Raw genomic sequence first — 13,579 nt, forward strand, 5'->3', positions numbered from 1 at the left:
ACCCGATCCGGTGGAAAAGCGACCCGATGAACAGCACGGCCGGCACCCACTGCTTGTAACCACTGGCGTCGGATCTATGTCCCGGATCCGCCCGATCCAGAGCCTGGAACGGCTCCGTCCAACCCGGACCCCGGAACGGCTAGCACACAAGTCGCCCAGGACCGGAGCCAAGGGGTTAGGGACGAATTGGCGTCGCTCCTGACAGACTGATCCCCCGGTATGCAGGACGGTCAGCCACCCAGCCCACGGCCGATTCCTCCTTGTGCATGGCACGGCCGGCACCCACACGGCTTGTGAACGCTCACCAGTGCTCTCGGATCGCCGTCCCCGATCCGCCCGTGACGGGGCCCGGTCCACCCTGCAGCAAGCACACCAATCGCCCAGGACCGCAGCCAAGGGGTTCGGGACGGATGGCCACTGCTCCTGACAGACTGATCCCCTGGTCTGTAAAACAGTCTGCCTTCGAGCCGGCGGACGAAGCCTCCCTGTGCACAGCACGGCTGGCTCCCACGCCGCTTGTGACCGGTCACCCGTGGGGTCGGATCGCCGTCCCCGATCAGCCCATGTCGAATGCGGACTTCAGTGCGGCTAGCACACACGTCGCCCAGGACAGCCGCCAAGGGGTTTGGGATGCAATTTTGCAGTTCCGGACAGACGGATCCCTCGGTATTCGGGACGGTCAGCCACCGAGCCGGTGGACAAGACTCCCGCTGCACGGCACGGCCGGCACCCACTGCTTGTGACCAGTCACCCGTGTGGTCGAATCGTCGTCCCCGATCCGCCCGTGACGGACCAGGACCCCCGTGCAGCTAGCACACACGTCACCCAGGACCGGAGCCTAGTGGTTCAAGAGGAACGGCCGCCGCTCCGCACAGACGGATCCCTCGGTATGCGGGACGGTCAGCCGCCGAGCCGGTGGACGAGACTCCCACTGCTCGGCACGGCCGGCACCCACTGCTTGTGACTAGTCACCCGTGTGGTCGAATCGTCGTCCCCGATCCGCCCGTGACGGACCAGGACCCCCGTGCAGCTAGCACACACGTCACCCAGGACCGGAGCCTAGTGGTTCAAGTGGAACGGCCGCCGCTCCGGACAGACTGATCCCCCGGTATGCAGGACGGTCAGCCACCCAGCCCACGGCCAATTCCTCCTTGTGCATGGCACGGCCGGCACCCACACGGCTTGTGAACGCTCACCAGTGCTCTCGGATCGCCGTCCCCGATCCGCGCGTGACGGGGCCCGGACCACCGTGCAGCTAGCACACAAGTCGCCCAGGACCGCAGCCAAGGGGTTCGGGACGGATGGCCACTGCTCCTGACAGACTGATCCCCTGGTCTGTAAAACAGTCTGCCTTCGAGCCGGCGGACGAATCCTCCCTGTGTAAAGCACAACTGGCTCCCACGCCGCTTGTGACCGGTCACCCGTGGGGTCGGATCGCCGTCCCCGATCCGCCCGTGACGGGCCAGGACCCCCGTGCAGCTAGCACACACCTCACGCAGGACCGGAGCCTAGTGGTTCAAGAGGAACGGCCGCCGCTCCGCACAGACGGATCCCTCGGTATGCGGGACGGTCAGCCGCCGAGCCGGTGGACAAGACTCCCGCTGCACGGCACGGCCGGCACCCACTGCTTGTGACCAGTCACCCGTGTGGTCGAATCGTCGTCCCCGATCCGCCCGTGACGGACCCGGACCCCCGTGCAGCTAGCACACACGTCACCCAGGACCGGAGCCTAGTGGTTCAAGAGGAACGGCCGCCGCTCCGGACAGACTGATCCCCCGTTATGCGGCACGGTCAGACCCGATCCGGTGGAAAAGCGACCCGATGAACAGCACGGCCGGCACCCACTGCTTGTAACCACTGGCGTCGGATCGATGTCCCGGATCCGCCCGATCCAGAGCCTGGAACGGATCCGTCCAACCCGGACCCCGGAACGGCTAGCACACAAGTCGCCCAGGACCGGAGCCAAGGGGTTAGGGACGAATTGGCGTCGCTCCGGACAGACTGATCCCCCGGTATGCAGGACGGTCAGCCACCCAGCCCACGGCCAATTCCTCCTTGTGCATGGCACGGCCGGCACCCACACGGCTTGTGAACGCTCACCAGTGCTGTCGGATCGCCGTCCCCGATCCGCGCGTGACGGGGCCCGGACCACCGTGCAGCTAGCACACCAATCGCCCAGGACCGCAGCCAAGGGGTTCGGGACGGATGGCCACTGCTCCTGACAGACTGATCCCCTGGTCTGTAAAACAGTCTGCCTTCGAGCCGGTGGGCGATGCCTCCCTGTGCAGAGCACAACTGTCTCCCACGCCGCTTGTGACCGGTCACCCGTGGGGTCGGATCGCCGTCCCCGATCAGCCCATGTCGAATGCGGACTTCAGTGCGGCTAGCACACACGTCGCCCAGGACAGCCGCCAAGGGGTTCGGGATGCAATTTTGCAGTTCCGGACAGACGGATCCCTCGGTATGCGGGACGGTCAGCCGCCGAGCCGGTGGACAAGACTCCCGCTGCACGGCACGGCCGGCACCCACTGCTTGTGACCAGTCACCCGTGTGGTCGTATCGTCATCCCCGATCCGCCCGTGACGGACCCGGACCCCCGTGCAGCTAGCACACACGTCACCCAGGACCGGAGCCTAGTGGTTCAAGAGGAACGGCCGCCGCTCCGGATAGACTGATCCCCCGTTATGCGGCACGGTCAGACCCGATCCGGTGGAAAAGCGACCCGATGAACAGCACGGCCGGCTCCCACTGCTTGTAACCACTGGCGTCGGATCGATGTCCCGGATCCGCCCGATCCAGAGCCTGGAACGGATCCGTCCAACCCGGACCCCGGAACGGCTAGCACACAAGTCGCCCAGGACCGGAGCCAAGGGGTTAGGGACGAATTGGCGTCGCTCCGGACAGACTGATCCCCCGGTATGCAGGACGGTCAGCCACCCAGCCCACGGCCAATTCCTCCTTGTGCATGGCACGGCCGGCACCCACACGGCTTGTGAACGCTCACCAGTGCTGTCGGATCGCCGTCCCCGATCCGCGCGTGACGGGGCCCGGACCACCGTGCAGCTAGCACACCAATCGCCCAGGACCGCAGCCAAGGGGTTCGGGACGGATGGCCACTGCTCCTGACAGACTGATCCCCTGGTCTGTAAAACAGTCTGCCTTCGAGCCGGTGGGCGAAGCCTCCCTGTGCACAGCACGGCTGGCTCCCACGCCGCTTGTGACCGGTCACCCGTGGGGTCGGATCGCCGTCCCCGATCCGCCCGTGACGGGCCAGGACGCCCGTGCAGCTAGCACACACCTCACGCAGGACCGGAGCCTAGTGGTTCAAGAGGAACGGCCGCCGCTCCGGATAGACTGATCCCCCGTTATGCGGCACGGTCAGACCCGATCCGGTGGAAAAGCGACCCGATGAACAGCACGGCCGGCACCCACTGCTTGTAACCACTGGCGTCGGATCGATGTCCCGGATCCGCCCGATCCGGAGCCTGGAACGGATCCGTCCAACCCGGACCCCGGAACGGCTAGCACACAAGTCGCCCAGGACCGGAGCCAAGGGGTTAGGGACGAATTGGCGTCGCTCCTGACAGACTGATCCCCCGGTATGCAGGACGGTCAGCCACCCAGCCCACGGCCAATTCCTCCTTGTGCATGGCACGGCCGGCACCCACACGGCTTGTGAACGCTCACCAGTGCTGTCGGATCGCCGTCCCCGATCCGCGCGTGACGGGGCCCGGACCACCGTGCAGCTAGCACACCAATCGCCCAGGACCGCAGCCAAGGGGTTCGGGACGGATGGCCACTGCTCCTGACAGACTGATCCCCTGGTCTGTAAAACAGTCTGCCTTCGAGCCGGTGGGCGATGCCTCCCTGTGCAGAGCACAACTGTCTCCTACGCCGCTTGTGACCGGTCACCCGTGGGGTCGGATCGCCGTCCCCGATCAGCCCATGTCGAATGCGGACTTCAGTGCAGCTAGCACACACGTCGCCCAGGACAGCCGCCAAGGGGTTCGGGATGCAATTTTGCAGTTCCGGACAGACGGATCCCTCGGTATGCGGGACGGTCAGCCGCCGAGCCGGTGGACGAGACTCCCGCTGCACGGCACGGCCGGCACCCACTGCTTGTGACCGCTCACCCTTGTGGTCGGATCGCCGTCCCCGATCCGCCCGTGACGGACCCGGACCCCCGTGCAGCTAGCACACACGTAACTCAGGACCGGAGCCTAGTGGTTCAAGAGGAACGGCCGCCGCTCCGGATAGACTGATCCCCCGTTATGCGGCACGGTCAGACCCGATCCGGTGGAAAAGCGACCCGATGAACAGCACGGCCGGCTCCCACTGCTTGTAACCACTGGCGTCGGATCGATGTCCCGGATCCGCCCGATCCAGAGCCTGGAACGGATCCGTCCAACCCGGACCCCGGAACGGCTAGCACACAAGTCGCCCAGGACCGGAGCCAAGGGGTTAGGGACGAATTGGCGTCGCTCCTGACAGACTGATCCCCCGGTATGCAGGACGGTCAGCCACCCAGCCCACGGCCGATTCCTCCTTGTGCATGGCACGGCCGGCACCCACACGGCTTGTGAACGCTCACCAGTGCTGTCGGATCGCCGTCCCCGATCCGCGCGTGACGGGGCCCGGACCACCGTGCAGCTAGCACACAAGTCGCCCAGGACCGCAGCCAAGGGGTTCGGGACGGATGGCCACTGCTCCTGACAGACTGATCCCCTGGTCTGTAAAACAGTCTGCCTTCGAGCCGGTGGGCGAAGCCTCCCTGTGCACAGCACGGCTGGCTCCCACGCCGCTTGTGACCGGTCACCCGTGGGGTCGGATCGCCGTCCCCGATCAGCCCATGTCGAATGCGGACTTCAGTGCGGCTAGCACACACGTCGCCCAGGACAGCCGCCAAGGGGTTCGGGATGCAATTTTGCAGTTCCGGACAGACGGATCCCTCGGTATGCGGGACGGTCAGCCACCGAGCCCGTGGACGAGACTCCCGCTGCACGGCACGGCCGGCACCCACTGCTTGTGACCAGTCACCCGTGTGGTCGGATCGCCGTCCCCGATCCGCCCGTGACGGACCCGGACCCCCGTGCAGCTAGCACACACGTCACCCAGGACCGGAGCCTAGTGGTTCAAGAGGAACGGCCGCCGCTCCGGACAGACTGATCCCCCGTTATGCTGCACGGTCAGACCCGATCCGGTGGAAAAGCGACCCGATGAACAGCACGGCCGGCACCCACTGCTTGTAACCACTGGCGTCGGATCGATGTCCCGGATCCGCCCGATCCAGAGCCTGGAACGGATCCGTCCAACCCGGACCCCGGAACGGCTAGCACACAAGTCGCCCAGGACCGGAGCCAAGGGGTTAGGGACGAATTGGCGTCGCTCCTGACAGACTGATCCCCCGGTATGCAGGACGGTCAGCCACCCAGCCCACGGCCGATTCCTCCTTGTGCATGGCACGGCCGGCACCCACTGCTTGTGACCGCTCACCCTTGTGGTCGGATCGCCGTCCCCGATCCGCCCGTGACGGACCAGGACCCCCGTGCAGCTAGCACACACGTCACCCAGGACCGGAGCCTAGTGGTTCAAGAGGAACGGCCGCCGCTCCGCACAGACGGATCCCTCGGTATGCGGGACGGTCAGCCGCTGAGCCGGTGGACGAGACTCCCACTGCTCGGCACGGCCGGCACCCACTGCTTGTGACCAGTCACCCGTGTGGTCGAATCGTCGTCCCCGATCCGCCCGTGACGGACCAGGACCCCCGTGCAGCTAGCACACACGTCACCCAGGACCGGAGCCTAGTGGTTCAAGTGGAACGGCCGCCGCTCCGGACAGACTGATCCCCCGGTATGCAGGACGGTCAGCCACCCAGCCCACGGCCGATTCCTCCTTGTGCATGGCACGGCCGGCACCCACACGGCTTGTGAACGCTCACCAGTGCTGTCGGATCACCGTCCCCGATCCGCGCGTGACGGGGCCCGGACCACCGTGCAGCTAGCACACAAGTCGCCCAGGACCGCAGCCAAGGGGTTCAGGACGGATGGCCACTGCTCCTGACAGACTGATCCCCTGGTCTGTAAAACAGTCTGCCTTCGAGCCGGCGGACGAATCCTCCCTGTGTACAGCACAACTGGCTCCCACGCCGCTTGTGACCGGTCACCCGTGGGGTCGGATCGCCGTCCCCGATCCGCCCGTGACGGGCCAGGACCCCCGTGCAGCTAGCACACACCTCACGCAGGACCGGAGCCTAGTGGTTCAAGAGGAACGGCCGCCGCTCCGCACAGACGGATCCCTCGGTATGCGGGACGGTCAGCCGCCGAGCCGGTGGACAAGACTCCCGCTGCACGGCACGGCCGGCACCCACTGCTTGTGACCAGTCACCCGTGTGGTCGAATCGTCGTCCCCGATCCGCCCGTGACGTATTCGGACCCCCGTGCAGCTAGCACACACGTCACCCAGGACCGGAGCCTAGTGGTTCAAGAGGAACGGCCGCCGCTCCGGACAGACTGATCCCCCGTTATGCGGCACGGTCAGACCCGATCCGGTGGAAAAGCGACCCGATGAACAGCACGGCCAGCACCCACTGCTTGTAACCACTGGCGTCGGATCGATGTCCCGGATCCGCCCGATCCAGAGCCTGGAACGGATCCGTCCAACCCGGACCCCGGAACGGCTAGCACACAAGTCGCCCAGGACCGGAGCCAAGGGGTTAGGGACGAATTGGCGTCGCTCCGGACAGACTGATCCCCCGGTATGCAGGACGGTCAGCCACCCAGCCCACGGCCAATTCCTCCTTGTGCATGGCACGGCCGGCACCCACACGGCTTGTGAACGCTCACCAGTGCTGTCGGATCGCCGTCCCCGATCCGCGCGTGACGGGGCCCGGACCACCATGCAGCTAGCACACAAGTCGCCCAGGACCGCAGCCAAGGGGTTCGGGACGGATGGCCACTGCTCCTGACAGACTGATCCCCTGGTCTGTAAAGCAGTCTGCCTTCGAGCCGGCGGACGAAGCCTCCCTCTGTACAGCACAACTGTCTCCCACGCCGCTTGTGACCGGTCACCCGTGGGGTCGGATCGCCGTCCCCGATCCGCCCGTGACGGGCCAGGACCCCCGTGCAGCTAGCACACACCTCACGCAGGACCGGAGCCTAGTGGTTCAAGAGGAACGGCCGCCGCTCCGCACAGACGGATCCCTCGGTATGCGGGACGGTCAGCCGCCGAGCCGGTGGACGAGACTCCCGCTGCACGGCACGGCCGGCACCTACTGCTTGTGACCGCTCACCCGTGTGGTCCGATCGCCGTCCCCGATCCGCCCGTGACGGATTCGGACCCCCGTGCAGCTAGCACACACGTCACCCAGGACCGGAGCCTAGTGGTTCAAGTGGAACGGCCGCCGCTCCGGACAGACTGATCCCCCGGTATGCAGGACGGTCAGCCACCCAGCCCACGGCCAATTCCTCCTTGTGCATGGCACGGCCGGCACCCACACGGCTTGTGAACGCTCACCAGTGCTGTCGGATCGCCGTCCCCGATCCGCGCGTGACGGGGCCCGGTCCACCCTGCAGCAAGCACACCAATCGCCCAGGACCGCAGCCAAGGGGTTCGGGACGGATGGCCACTGCTCCTGACAGACTGATCCCCTGGTCTGTAAAACAGTCTGCCTTCGAGCCGGTGGGCGAAGCCTCCCTGTGCACAGCACGGCTGGCTCCCACGCCGCTTGTGACCGGTCACCCGTGGGGTCGGATCGCCGTCCACGATCAGCCCATGTCGAATGCGGACTTCAGTGCGGCTAGCACACACGTCGCGCAGGACAGCCGCCAAGGGGTTCGGGATGCAATTTTGCAGTTCCGGACAGACGGATCCCTCGGTATGCGGGTCGGTCAGCCGCCGAGCCGGTGGACAAGACTCCCGCTGCACGGCACGGCCGGCACCCACTGCTTGTGACCAGTCACCCGTGTGGTCGAATCGTAGTCCCCGATCCGCCCGTGACGGACCAGGACCCCCGTGCAGCTAGCACACACGTCACGCAGGACCGGAGCCTAGTGGTTCAAGAGGAACGGCCGCCGCTCCGCACACACGGATCCCTCGTTATGCGGGACGGTCAGCCACCGAGCCGGTGGACGAGACTCCCGCTGCACGGCACGGCCGGCACCCACTGCTTGTGACCAGTCACCCGTGTGGTCGGGTCGTCGTCCCCGATCCGCCCGTGACGGACCAGGACCCCCGTGCAGCTAGCACACACGTCACGCAGGACCGGAGCCTAGTGGTTCAAGAGGAACGGCCGCCGCTCCGGATAGACTGATCCCCCGTTATGCGGCACGGTCAGACCCGATCCGGTGGAAAAGCGACCCGATGAACAGCACGGCCGGCACCCACTGCTTGTAACCACTGGCGTCGGATCGATGTCCCGGATCCGCCCGATCCAGAGCCTGGAACGGATCCGTCCAACCCGGACCCCGGAACGGCTAGCACACAAGTCGCCCAGGACCGGAGCCAAGGGGTTAGGGACGAATTGGCGTCGCTCCGGACAGACTGATCCCCCGGTATGCAGGACGGTCAGCCACCCAGCCCACGGCCAATTCCTCCTTGTGCATGGCACGGCCGGCACCCACACGGCTTGTGAACGCTCACCAGTGCTGTCGGATCGCCGTCCCCGATCCGCGCGTGACGGGGCCCGGACCACCGTGCAGCTAGCACACAAGTCGCCCAGGACCGCAGCCAAGGGGTTCGGGACGGATGGCCACTGCTCCTGACAGACTGATCCCCTGGTCTGTAAAACAGTCTGCCTTCGAGCCGGTGGGCGAAGCCTCCCTGTGCACAGCACGGCTGGCTCCCACGCCGCTTGTGACCGGTCACCCGTGGGGTCGGATCGCCGTCCCCGATCAGCCCATGTCGAATGCGGACTTCAGTGCGGCTAGCACACACGTCGCCCAGGACAGCCGCCAAGGGGTTCGGGATGCAATTTTGCAGTTCCGGACAGACGGATCCCTCGGTATGCGGGACGGTCAGCCGCCGAGCCGGTGGACAAGACTCCCGCTGCACGGCACGGCCGGCACCCACTGCTTGTGACCAGTCACCCGTGTGGTCGGGTCGTCGTCCCCGATCCGCCCGTGACGGACCAGGATCCCCGTGCAGCTAGCACACACGTAACTCAGGACCGGAGCCTAGTGGTTCAAGAGGAACGGCCGCCGCTCCGGATAGACTGATCCCCCGTTATGCGGCACGGTCAGACCCGATCCGGTGGAAAAGCGACCCGATGAACAGCACGGCCGGCACCCACTGCTTGTAACCACTGTCGTCGGATCGATGTCCCGGATCCGCCCGATCCAGAGCCTGGAACGGATCCGTCCAACCCGGACCCCGGAACGGCTAGCACACAAGTCGCCCAGGACCGGAGCCAAGGGGTTAGGGACGAATTGGCGTCGCTCCGGACAGACTGATCCCCCGGTATGCAGGACGGTCAGCCACCCAGCCCACGGCCAATTCCTCCTTGTGCATGGCACGGCCGGCACCCACACGGCTTGTGAACGCTCACCAGTGCTGTCGGATCGCCGTCCCCGATCCGCGCGTGACGGGGCCCGGACCACCGTGCAGCTAGCACACAAGTCGCCCAGGACCGCAGCCAAGGGGTTCGGGACGGATGGCCACTGCTCCTGACAGACTGATCCCCTGGTCTGTAAAACAGTCTGCCTTCGAGCCGGCGGACGAATCCTCCCTGTGTACAGCACAACTGGCTCCCACGCCGCTTGTGACCGGTCACCCGTGGGGTCGGATCGCCGTCCCCGATCCGCCCGTGACGGGCCAGGACCCCCGTGCAGCTAGCACACACCTCACGCAGGACCGGAGCCTAGTGGTTCAAGAGGAACGGCCGCCGCTCCGCACAGACGGATCCCTCGGTATGCGGGACGGTCAGCCGCCGAGCCGGTGGACGAGACTCCCGCTGCACGGCACGGCCGGCACCCACTGCTTGTGACCAGTCACCCGTGTGGTCGAATCGTCATCCCCGATCCGCCCGTGACGTATTCGGACCCCCGTGCAGCTAGCACACACGTCACCCAGGACCGGAGCCTAGTGGTTCAAGAGGAACGGCCGCCGCTCCGGACAGACTGATCCCCCGTTATGCGGCACGGTCAGACCCGATCCGGTGGAAAAGCGACCCGATGAACAGCACGGCCGGCACCCACTGCTTGTAACCACTGGCGTCGGATCGATGTCCCGGATCCGCCCGATCCAGAGCCTGGAACGGATCCGTCCAACCCGGACCCCGGAACGGCTAGCACACAAGTCGCCCAGGACCGGAGCCAAGGGGTTAGGGACGAATTGGCGTCGCTCCGGACAGACTGATCCCCCGGTATGCAGGACGGTCAGCCACCCAGCCCACGGCCGATTCCTCCTTGTGCATGGCACGGCCGGCACCCACACGGCTTGTGAACGCTCACCAGTGCTGTCGGATCGCCGTCCCCGATCCGCGCGTGACGGGGCCCGGACCACCGTGCAGCTAGCACACAAGTCGCCCAGGACCGCAGCCAAGGGGTTCGGGACGGATGGCCACTGCTCCTGACAGACTGATCCCCTGGTCTGTAAAACAGTCTGCCTTCGAGCCGGTGGGCGAAGCCTCCCTGTGCACAGCACGGCTGGCTCCCACGCCGCTTGTGACCGGTCACCCGTGGGGTCGGATCGCCGTCCCCGATCAGCCCATGTCGAATGCGGACTTCATTGCGGCTAGCACACACGTCGCCCAGGACAGCCGCCAAGGGGTTCGGGATGCAATTTTGCAGTTCCGGACAGACGGATCCCTCGGTATGCGGGACGGTCAGCCGCCGAGCCGGTGGACAAGACTCCCGCTGCACGGCACGGCCGGCACCCACTGCTTGTGACCAGTCACCCGTGTGGTCGAATCGTCGTCCCCGATCCGCCCGTGACGTATTCGGACCCCCGTGCAGCTAGCACACACGTCACCCAGGACAGGAGCCTAGTGGTTCAAGAGGAACGGCCGCCGCTCCGGATAGACTGATCCCCCGTTATGCGGCACGGTCAGACCCGATCCGGTGGAAAAGCGACCCGATGAACAGCACGGCCGGCACCCACTGCTTGTAACCACTGGCGTCGGATCGATGTCCCGGATCCGCCCGATCCAGAGCCTGGAACGGATCCGTCCAACCCGGACCCCGGAACGGCTAGCACACAAGTCGCCCAGGACCGGAGCCAAGGGGTTAGGGACGAATTGGCGTCGCTCCTGACAGACTGATCCCCCGGTATGCAGGACGGTCAGCCACCCAGCCCACGGCCGATTCCTCCTTGTGCATGGCACGGCCGGCACCCACACGGCTTGTGAACGCTCACCAGTGCTGTCGGATCGCCGTCCCCGATCCACGCGTGACGGGGCCCGGACCACCGTGCAGCTAGCACACAAGTCGCCCAGGACCGCAGCCAAGGGGTTCGGGACGGATGGCCACTGCTCCTGACAGACTGATCCCCTGGTCTGTAAAACAGTCTGCCTTCGAGCCGGCGGACGAATCCTCCCTGTGTACAGCACAACTGGCTCCCACGCCGCTTGTGACCGGTCACCCGTGGGGTCGGATCGCCGTCCCCGATCAGCCCATGTCGAATGCGGACTTCAGTGCGGCTAGCACACACGTCGCGCAGGACAGCCGCCAAGGGGTTCGGGATGCAATTTTGCAGTTCCGGACAGACGGATCCCTCGGTATGTGGGACGGTCAGCCGCCGAGCCGGTGGACAAGACTCCCGCTGCACGGCACGGCCGGCACCCACTGCTTGTGACCAGTCACCCGTGTGGTCGAATCGTCGTCCCCGATCCGCCCGTGACGGACCAGGACCCCCGTGCAGCTAGCACACACGTCACCCAGGACCGGAGCCTAGTGGTTCAAGAGGAACGGCCGCCGCTCCGCACACACGGATCCCTCGTTATGCGGGACGGTCAGCCACCGAGCCGGTGGACGAGACTCCCGCTGCACGGCACGGCCGGCACCCACTGCTTGTGACCAGTCACCCGTGTGGTCGGGTCGTCGTCCCCGATCCGCCCGTGACGGACCAGGACCCTCGTGCAGCTAGCACACACCTCACGCAGGACCGGAGCCTAGTGGTTCAAGAGGAACGGCCGCCGCTCCGCACAGACGGATCCCTCGGTATGCGGGACGGTCAGCCGCCGAGCCGGTGGACGAGACTCCCTCTGCACGGCACGGCCGGCACCCACTGCTTCTGACCGCTCACCCGTGTGGTCGGATCGCCGTCCCCGATCCGCCCGTGACAGACCAGGACCCCCGTGCAGCTAGCACACACGTCACCCAGGACCGGAGCCTAGTGGTTCAAGAGGAACGGCCGCCGCTCCGGACAGACTGATCCCCCGGTATGCAGGACGGTCAGCCACCCAGCCCACGGCCAATTCCTCCTTGTGCATGGCACGGCCGGCACCCACACGGCTTGTGAACGCTCACCAGTGCTGTCGGATCGCCGTCCCCGATCCGCGCGTGACGGGGCCCGGACCACCGTGCAGCTAGCACACAAGTCGCCCAGGACCGCAGCCAAGGGGTTCGGGACGGATGGCCACTGCTCCTGACAGACTGATCCCCTGGTCTGTAAAACAGTCTGCCTTCGAGCCGGCAAACGAAGCCTCCCTGTGCACAGCACGGCTGGCTCCCACGCCGCTTGTGACCGGTCACCCGTGTGGTCGTATCGTCGTCCCCGATCCGCCCGTGACGGACCCGGACCCCCGTGCAGCTAGCACACACGTAACTCAGGACCGGAGCCTAGTGGTTCAAGAGGAACGGCCGCCGCTCCGGATAGACTGATCCCCCGTTATGCGGCACGGTCAGACCCGATCCGGTGGAAAAGCGACCCGATGAACAGCACGGCCGGCACCCACTGCTTGTAACCACTGGCGTCGGATCGATGTCCCGGATCCGCCCGATCCAGAGCCTGGAACGGATCCGTCCAACCCGGACCCCGGAACGGCTAGCACACAAGTCGCCCAGGACCGGAGCCAAGGGGTTAGGGACGAATTGGCGTCGCTCCGGACAGACTGATCCCCCGGTATGCAGGACGGTCAGCCACCCAGCCCACGGCCAATTCCTCCTTGTGCATGGCACGGCCGGCACCCACACGGCTTGTGAACGCTCACCAGTGCTGTCGGATCGCCGTCCCCGATCCGCGCGTGACGGGGCCCGGACCACCGTGCAGCTAGCACACACGTCACCCAGGACCGGAGCCTAGTGGTTCAAGAGGAACGGCCGCCGCTCCGCACAGACGGATCCCTCGGTATGCGGGACGGTCAGCCGCCGAGCCGGTGGACGAGACTCCCACTGCTCGGCACGGCCGGCACCCACTGCTTGTGACCAGTCACCCGTGTGGTCGAATCGTCGTCCCCGATCCGCCCGTGAAGGACCAGGACCCCCGTGCAGCTAGCACACACGTCACCCAGGACCGGAGCCTAGTGGTTCAAGTGGAACGGCCGCCGCTCCGGACAGACTGATCCCCCGGTATGCAGGACGGTCAGCCACCCAGCCCACGGCCGATTCCTCCTTGTGCATGGCACGGCCGGCACCCACACGGCTTG

Source organism: Aythya marila (genome assembly GCF_965140915.1).
Source record: "Aythya marila genome assembly, chromosome: 2".
NCBI lineage: Eukaryota > Metazoa > Chordata > Aves > Anseriformes > Anatidae > Aythya > Aythya marila.